The following is a 9,471-nucleotide window of genomic DNA, read 5'->3' on the forward strand; positions in this document are numbered from 1 at the left end:
GTGAGTGTGGATTCGGGAGCACATCAATTAATATGCATTAAATGAAAGAGTATTAAGTTGTAAGAAAATAATTAATAACTCTAATTGCTGTGCTGCCGCTCTGCCGGACGACACCGTACCTTAACGCTAACAGGACCGTCTCTGACATCGCCAACAGGGGCCAAAAGTACAGGAGTTATTTGACCTTTTACACGGCTGAAAGACAATGTACTTCCACTTTATTACATGGCTGCCGCGCTCTCCCCTGATACTAATGTAGAGTGGTGCAAGATAAAAGCACAGGCTGTTACATCCAATCCAATAACTGCAGAAAAAATTCCTATCTGCTAGCCAACGCTGAAACCACATGAGGTTCAGCTCGACTAGTTTTTCAGCCAGACTAAAATACATCTGTTTGTGTTACAGAATACTGTAGATCTCTTATGCAAGCCCTGCTATCGCTGGATCTTGTCCCTTTGTACGGTACAGAGAATAGCGCTGGCACAGGGTTCCACTCTCCCCGTTACCATGAAAAAGACATTCACGGCTCCAATTATCCTTTACCCCTGTGTAGCTCCAGAAAACACAATCGCTGCCACTGTCAATGAAATTATAGCAATGGGGGAGTAAGCGATGACAGAGGGAAAAAATCTGATAGCCCCCTCCCCACCAGCACGTCACAAACACACTCTTCAATGTGCTAAAAAATGAAGATGCCTCAGGAGAAAGCAAAGAACGACAAGCAAAATGCTTCTTTGAGATATCTTTTCAATATACCGTTTCTAAAAGGTTAGAGGAGTTCTGAAGCCATGAGAGAGGAGCTCCGGCTGACTGATGGCGCCTTTAGTTGCTGTGAGTAGTGGAGATACTGAGTAGTTTCCACCGCAGCGCTCTGTTTTCAACTTATTCGCTTTGACCGAGAGCGACCCGCAGCAAAGAATTACTGTCTTGATCAGTTTACAGTTCTACCTCGGTGTTTTTTTTTTTTTTGGTTTTTTTTTTTCTCAAAAATTACCCCAGCTTTCAGCTAAATCAATCTTGCCTTTGGTTGGAGATAATGAGCATGTTCGCCGGGCTTCAAATGAACACCGTTGCTCCCGGGCTCCTCAGCTCAACACAGTCACATCATGCAGACACTTTTGAGGAAGGCAGAAAAGAGAAGTCTTAGCCTTCAGAGACCAATTAAAAACACATATTCAAATTGACCTAAAAGGAGCACAGTAAGGAATTCATTTACAGCGCTGCTGCCCCGTCTCTATAGCTTCACTCCGCTATCAGACTCATCCCGATTGTTTTCAACTCTGACAAACAAACAGAGTGGAAAGACTCAAGAACAAAAAAAAAGAGAATCCATCTCATCTCGGCAGGATCAAAGACTATATCGAGAGGTAGTGAGCGCACACAGATATACTAATTTTCACACAACATACGCTCGCTCTCATTCAAAGGACACGGAGGCTGGATTTACCAGCTCAGTAGCACAGTATGCATACATTACATGATCCTTATTAAAGAGCGTGGTGAACAAGATCATTATCATCACTATCTCTGCTGTGAGACTTGCCACAAAGGAAATAACTGCACAGAAGATTGAGAAGTGTTTGCTTTCTCTGTTGCCTTCATAAAGCCGTAAATATGAATCAAATAACCACGTATATATGTATAATATCGCAATGATGTATGAAATGTAAATGTACATATTGCTGCAATATGACTATGGGCTGTTGCACTGCACATTTTGCTTGTTTAGACAGAACAAAGTAATGTTGCAGCCGATAATCACTTTCATTAATTACTAGTGATGCCCCAGTCGAGTCTCTTCACCGCTGATACCAGTTGCCAATCATCTGTGATGCACAACAGCTGAAACACAGCTGATACTGATCCTTTGTAGCTTCTACTTCGTTTTTTTTTTAAATCAACAGAACAATACAAAGAATTCAAAAGGCCCAATGCAACAACGAACCACTGTGCAGTCCAGAGGGACGACCAAAATACGCAGTGTAATTACATACATGACATTATGTGAATTAATTAACTCAACATTCGCAACAGCCTTCCAACTATGTCATTTGGAGTCTTGTGTGCATATTAATAAGCATCTAAAAAGTAGCTGAAATTAGTTTTAATGCAAATTTGAAGCTTTTGTCCACTTTCCTGATATTGGGTTTGAATTCAGTGCACACAGGAGTTGCTGGTCCACAGGAAGTATCATCTTTCTGGCTCCAAACTAATATGTCAAAACCCCAGATTCACACAAGAACTAACTAACCGACCTGAGGCAGTGGTAATCCAGCAGCTCCTGTGGTTTAATTACTGTTTTTGTCAAAGGAGTCTGTTGGACTTGAACAAAGCACGGACAGCGGCTTCAGTTCCTCATCGAAAAAGGTTGTGAAAATGTTTTATCGTATACACTTAAAACTGATATTGATTTTTTTTTTAGGAGGTCCTTTTTTAAGCAGTTAAAATAAATTTGCTGCTGCCCCTGTCCACAGCAGTACACTGCTTGGTTTCCATGCCAGCAGTCCTGAGGGAGACATCAGGATCGCAACGCACACACAGTCTTGAGAAATTGTCTAAATGTTTCTGAATAGGTTTTCTAATAGTTATGAACATTCATTTTCAGTCAAATCTTAAGGAGGCACTCAACTTTAATATCATACATGCATTTTTTTTCTATTTCAAGCCAAATTTCAAGAGGCTTTAAGAGGTTGAGTAAGCAAACATTTGGTATTTTACTTTCATAAATTACTTTAAAAATGAATTAGCTGACATTACACATTTATTTTCTGCCAGTTGACTAACTAGAGCACTAAAACATATTAAGAAGACAAACTTGGAGTGGAAAAAGGAAGTTCGGGGCAGCTCTTCTACCAGTCAGAATTTTATACCATGACAATTTGGTACCACGGCCCAGCGGGGTGCGCAGCGACTCTAAAACACGCTCCGTCTCGCTTCCGCAGCACTTCTAGGGAAGCTGCTCCCATAAATCCCTTCTAATGGTCGCTGGCGAGGGAACTTTTTAACACAGAAACTTAGCAGCCACTGTTATTCACCCGTAGAGCGAGAGTCTCGGGATGATGGATGGTAATAAATATTGCACGGGGCTAACAGAGGTCCCCTCAGAGACGTTCAATTGCCTTGAGTGATAGGGTGCTGCTCGGCAACACAGGAGAGGATGGCAGAGGGCAGCCTCTTCACGGGGTCGACTGACTGAGTCTGTTCAATTTCCTCTCTGGAAATACGACTTTCTAAATGATAACACTGTCTCACAATGTGGGAAGGTAAGCAGAAAAAAAGTGGGGGTTTCTGCCAAAAAAATGTCGCTATCACCACTTATGTATGGCAAGTTTGTTGGTTATGAATGAAGAATTGATTGCTCCAATTAAAGAAGAAAAAAACCCCACTGTGGAGCAGTAATGATTGTGAATGTACCTGGCATGCACTGTTCAGTGTTACGACCACTTGTGACTGGGGCAGTTTAATGGAGCTTTCTGACAAGGGAGCTCTGTTGTGCTGAGCTGCCCACCATCTTAACTGCTTCCTTGACAATGGCCGACAACAGAGCAGATGTCCTGGCTACACACATCTGTAGTGGCCTTATATTCCTTCAGGCACACACACACACACACACACACCCCTTTCCTTGTCCAACACGTACACATGGGCACGCATTAGACAGACAAAGAGCTGCTTCACCAAGGTCATCCTCTGTTCAGCTTTCAGGCTTCAAAAACAAATTCTCCAACTTCTTATTTGCAAAAGATTTTTTTTTAGGCGTTGCACCAGGATAGAAATCATCAAACGACTCGGAGTGATGTCGTTAATGATGAGTGATAAGAAATTAAGATAACTCCGGTTCTTCATTAATCCAACACGTGTCCTGTTGTCATATTTTCGGGAGTAATCAGTGAATTAATTAGCCCAATAATGTGTAAGAATACTTTAGTGTGTGTAATTAACAAGTTAACACAAGGCAATTAGCGGCTCATTCATACACTGCCAGCACCTACGAGCGGCTGTAAACATAAAAATTCGGTCAGAGAAGTGCATCTTAAGTTTACACAGTCGGCTACGGTGCTTAAATTACATAATCTCTTGCACTGCTGTACACTTTAAACTGTCTTGTTTTAAAAGTTTTCTTACAGTTGCACTGTCTTATTGACCCGTCTGTAGTCTATAATCCACATTGTTTTTGCACTGTTTATCTTTATGTTATGCACAGGTTTGCTCAGGTTGTTGAGTATTTGTCAAGCACCGTCTAGTGTTTTTACCTGCTTAACCGCTGCACCATAGGCTCCCGGGATGTTTTTCATCCCAAACCTGTACTTGTATATGGATGGGTTGACAATAAAGACAGCCTAGAAAACAATACTCAATATCTCTTTCGATACAACAGCAAAAAGAAAAAGAGGCACACGTGATCAGATTTTGTTGAACTTTTTAAAAATTAACAACCTGCACACAGTGCCGGTAGAAAACAACATACTGAACACTATTGAGTTTTTCATACTGCAAGCCAAATTTCAGGAGGGAAACGAAAGACTGAACTGAACTGAGGTCTTGAATGAGCACTTTGAACTTTTTTTTTATCCCCATAACTTTATTCTTTGGCACTTTAAATACTTCTAATTCACTGGTTTACCAACAGGGGTTCTTGAGCGGGTTGTAAAAGAGAAATATAATATTTTAATTTTGATCACATGTTTGTAAGCTGCAACAAAGATGGTAGAAACAGAATTAGCAGTTTCGACTGATTGTGATTTATAGTGACTCCAGTTTGATCACTGATTTACTGCGGAGACTTTATCATCTTCAACCCTAAAAACAGAGAAAAACCCTCCTTAACCAACAGTTGAAAACACTATCAGTCAATTAATCGATCTGTTATTAATAACACAGTGAACATGATTTTTTCTCATTTTCCTTTTCTTAAAAAATGATGCAAAAGTTTCCTTATTCAACAAATGACCCCGCTAGACAAAACAATGTCAAATGAGGCACAATCACTGCCATTTCTAGACTATCGATTAATGCATTTTAATCACTTAAATTCTTAACGGCAGCTGATTGATTAATCATTCACATCCCTAATGGAGAAGTCTGAAACCCCCTGCTATAATTAACAGATAATATATCGCTTTAATCGTGCAGTATTAAAAAAGTATCTCTACTTCAATAGCTTTGACAACCTCACTGTAAATATCAGCTCAGTCACTATAAACAAGATGAATTTGCCTGCGTAAGATGCAGCAGGAGTGTGAACTACAAAAAGCAGTCCATTATTCTCCTCCAGTGGTTTTCAAAGTCACATCCTGGAGCCTCCAGGGGACCATGACCGGGGGCATCCCCATAAACATGAGGACTGGCTCAGTTTCACTCACATTTCACTCCCTCAACAACAAGAGAGCATTAAGCCTGTCAGAGTATTGATACTTGCATCACTTTTTTTGATACCACATGTTTGAAATGATGCAATATCCATTAATGATAGTATCGAAAGTACTGAAACTATAAAAAAGAAAACATGATCTAAGTGCTCATTAAAGACCTCAGCTCAGTTCAGTCTTTATTGTCCTGTCTGAAATTTCGCTTGCAGCAAAACCAGATAGTATTCAGTGACTTTCTTTATGTGCCAGCACTGTGTGGATGTTACTTTTTTGTAATATTTCTGGCGCCTAGAGTTTTTCTTTTTCTTTTTGTCTTTGGTATTGACAGAAGTATCCAGTATTGTTTTTTAATACTAGTACTGCATCAAAGTTTGGTATCGTAACAACTCTAGTGGGAACTACAAGAAGCAGTCCAGTGCTTTTCAAAGTCACATGGCGGGGGCAAAAATCCCCATTGGAGTTGCAGCGAATAATTGATTATTATTAACTGATTCATTCATTTTTTAAATGCTAGAATTTTCTGATATCAGCTTCTTAAATGTTAACATTTTCTGGTTTCTTTACTCCTTTAAGACAGCAGACTGAATATCTTTGGATTGTGGTCAAAGCAACACATGTGAGGACACAACATTTTTAGGACCAAACAACTAACCGATTGACCGACAATGAACATAATCTCCCTAAACATGAGGCGTCTAGCTCAGTTTCACTTGCATTTCACTCACTCAACAACAAGAGAGCTTTTTCTTTTTTGCTAATAAGTTTGTATCTCCACAGCCAACACTTTTATTTGGCCACCTGCAGATCTGAAACCCACAACAGAGAGCATGTCATCAAAAAGCACAGGCGTTTGATCCACAGCTTTTATCATGCGTGGATCCCTGATGAGGAGGCAAAAAAAAAAAAAAGTTAAGACTTGCAGAGAAGTCCTAAAAGATTGTGCAGAAGCAAATGCATGCGAGAGGTCAGTGACACCGTGGTGCAGCTCGGACAGCAGATGTGCTCCACAGTAATGACTCGTGTTTAAAGATGCACAGGCTGAGCTGCACTGAAGATTACACAGGCTGACGTCTTACACTGTTTTTTTTTCCCCCCCTCACAAAAACTCACTCAGTCGAGTCAAGTGTGAGGAATTAGAGGATTTAGGAGCCTCGCTAGAAAGCCACACACAACTCCAGTCCACACACACTCTAATAATGCACTTCCTATTTTCTTTTAACCGACACACACACTCCGTACGAGGTCTCTCTTCGTTGTGTTGCGTTCTAAAAAAAAAAAAAAACAATCCGCGTCTTTGCCGAAATACCCTTGCAATGTAAAGGTGAGGGGACAGTAACGTAATGGCAGCGTCGGAGGGAGAAAACGAGCCGTTCGTGCCCACATTTTGACAGTTATGTCCAGCTTTACGTGGTCAGAAATAACGTCCCCGTGGTGTGAACAACCCACCCGACCATTCCCCATCTTCATGGCGCAGTAAGGTGGACACACATGGTCAGAGAGGAGCCGTATGCGGACCTGAAACCCCCTCGACACGGCGAGCCAGTCATAGCGAACTCATTAGGAACACAAAACTGAATTAAACGTGCCGTTTAAATGCGGTCTTACCTGGGTGAATGATGTCAAATCGCAAGTTGAGAAGAAGCCGACTTTTTTCTTTTTTTTTTTTTAGGCACACGTCGGCGGCGGCAGCATCATCCGCTCCGAGGAGGAGAAATGTTTCATGTGAAGATTTTGGAGTAAATTCTGATTCCACCTTATTAATCCTCCGCTCCGTTTACAAAAAAAAAAAAAAAAAAAAAACAGCGCAGAAAGATGAGAAGAAACGAGTCGATGGAGAGGAGTGACAACCTCACGGGCTTCAGTGAATCAAACGCGTCCTTGTTTATTAAAATACGGCCGAGCGTAAACGCCGAGTAGGTGTTTCTGTCTAACTGTTTCACTGCTTTATTTTTTTTCCCTCTCAGTCTCTCCCCCCCTCTTTCTCTCTTTGGCTGTAGTCACACACTGTCTAACTCTCCTGTTTTATCAAGGCGGGGTCTTGGGTCGTTTAAACCAATGACATAAACCAAGAAGAAGAAGAAGAAGAAGCCCCCTCCTCCTCCTCCTCCTCCTCCTCCGCCACCACCACCACTACCACACACACACACACACACACACACACCTTCTGCACACATGGTTAGCAAAAATGATGTGGTCAAATTCTTGTTTTTATCCCCATTAATGAGCATATGTGCTTTTTTTTGGTCAGTGTTTCTAATTTCTGACCTGAGAAAATCTCCTTGAATGGTCACTTCACCAAAATCGCAGCAAATAAAATCTCACTTTTTTTTTTTCACATTTAACGCATAATGGCAATCTCTAGCAACATAATAAAAAAAGATGCATTGAACATTAGAAAGCTGCAGTTCACATCCATGTCTGCAGACATGGATGTGAACTGCAAGGAATTTAATAAAGTTATTAAGTGTATTCAGTGGATTTTTTTTTGTCAAAATGGAAGTTATGACTATGATGAGTACAGATGATTGTCACAGTAACGTTGACCTTTAACCTTTTGGATATAAAATAATTTTATCCCATTAAACATGTATGAAATTTTATGAGAATTAGCTTAAGATTTCTTGAGTTAAACCCAAAAACCCATTTTGTGAGGTCACGATGACCTCTGTCCTCCAAATTAGGTCATCCTCGAGTCCAAGCGGACGTTTCTTTGTTCCAAATTCGAAGAAATTCCACCCAGCTGTTCCTTATGAAGATTTCACCTTCATGAGAATGAGACGGACGTAGCGTCACCATGACCTTTGACCTCCAAAATCTAATCAGTTCGTCCTTGAGTCCAAGTGGGCAGTTGTGCCAAATTTGAAGCCGTTCTTGAGATATTGCGTTTAAAAGAAAGCGACAGATGGATGGACAACTCGAAAACATACTGCGTCTGGACATGGCTGTTGCCAGCAGAGACATAAAAACAGCATCTTTCCAAAACTATAGTGAGGCGATGTCCGTTCCCTACCACTGGACCATCATAGTTAATAAGAGACAACAGTAATTTTAATTGTGCCATGAATTACTTATATGATGTTTATGAATTTAAAAGATAATCTTGCAAGCTAAGAAATTCACAGTTAGCTGCTGGAGCTACAATGCCTGTGTGTCTACATACTGGGACGTAACAGGTCTTGCACATTTTTTTAAGGACCAGGAGTCTGTGAATAAAATACTTCTTACTTACTTTGATTCTGGTGTACAGGAGGTGTCGTTCACTGAGCGGTTTCACACAAAACTAAGTGATACGACAAACTTGCAGCAAACAGCAACTGTCATGTAAAATTATCTTTTCAATTGCTAAACATCGTTTGTGAACTTCATGGCACAATTAAAATGGGATTAAAAAGTTGTTTGTCTCTCTGCTTAGATTTCAGGTGGGGATGGAGGAGGCAGGCCCCCCTCAATATTTAGCCCCCTACAATAAATTGATACAGAAAAGCTATAAATTGATGTTCCCTGTTACCCTGTTCCTGTGGATAATCAACAAATCTCAGTGGTAACAGCTTTCTTTGGAGCTACTTTTTGATCAAAGACCTATGAAAGCTGTTGACAATAAGGTCTGTGGATTATTCAGATTCCCTTGCTTTTGATTTTTTTTTATAACTTTAAAGCTGCAGTAATCAGTGTTTTATATTAAGAATGGGTCAAAAGACAATGTGTAACATGAAAGGTGTTGTTCCCTCCGCTCTACAGAGCATTTTACCACCTTTCAACTCACTTTTGATTGTCTCATCTTTTTTATGTTTTTGTTTCTTTTGTAAAGATTATGTTTTTGACTTTTTTTTTTTAGGTCACAAAGACATGCAGACAGGAAATGTTGAGATAGAAAGAAAACAAAAGTTCCCAGCTAGACATTGTGATTATAGCACAAGGTGTGCATTTGAACCAGCGGGCCACCACAACACACCAAATTTACTGTCACGATCAGCTCTCACCACCATTATTCTGCGTCGTACCCGCAGCTCTTTTCAGAGAAAAAATCTAATGAACACACTGCGCACAGCCTGCCCAGCACCAAACAATGGTCAGACAACGTTAGCTGCTAGCTGATGAGCAT

The 9,471-nt window shown here is 40.6% G+C and overlaps 1 protein-coding gene across 1 annotated transcript in view; it reads right to left on the reverse strand.

Annotated features, from left to right (window-relative positions):
- The window catches only part of LOC146312159 (C-terminal-binding protein 2), a 133,882-nt gene extending 126,522 nt beyond the window's left edge, over nt 1–7,360 (reverse strand). The window contains exon 1 of the mRNA XM_084741685.1: nt 6,975–7,360. The gene's annotated coding sequence lies outside the window, so the exon portion shown is untranslated. The remainder of the gene's footprint in view (nt 1–6,974) is intronic.
- Between the last annotated feature and the right edge of the window lie 2,111 nt (nt 7,361–9,471).

Source organism: Lutjanus erythropterus, chromosome 17 (genome assembly GCF_056507025.1).
Source record: "Lutjanus erythropterus isolate fLutEry1 chromosome 17, fLutEry1.hap2, whole genome shotgun sequence".
Classification (NCBI taxonomy): Eukaryota; Metazoa; Chordata; class Actinopteri; order Lutjaniformes; family Lutjanidae; genus Lutjanus; species Lutjanus erythropterus.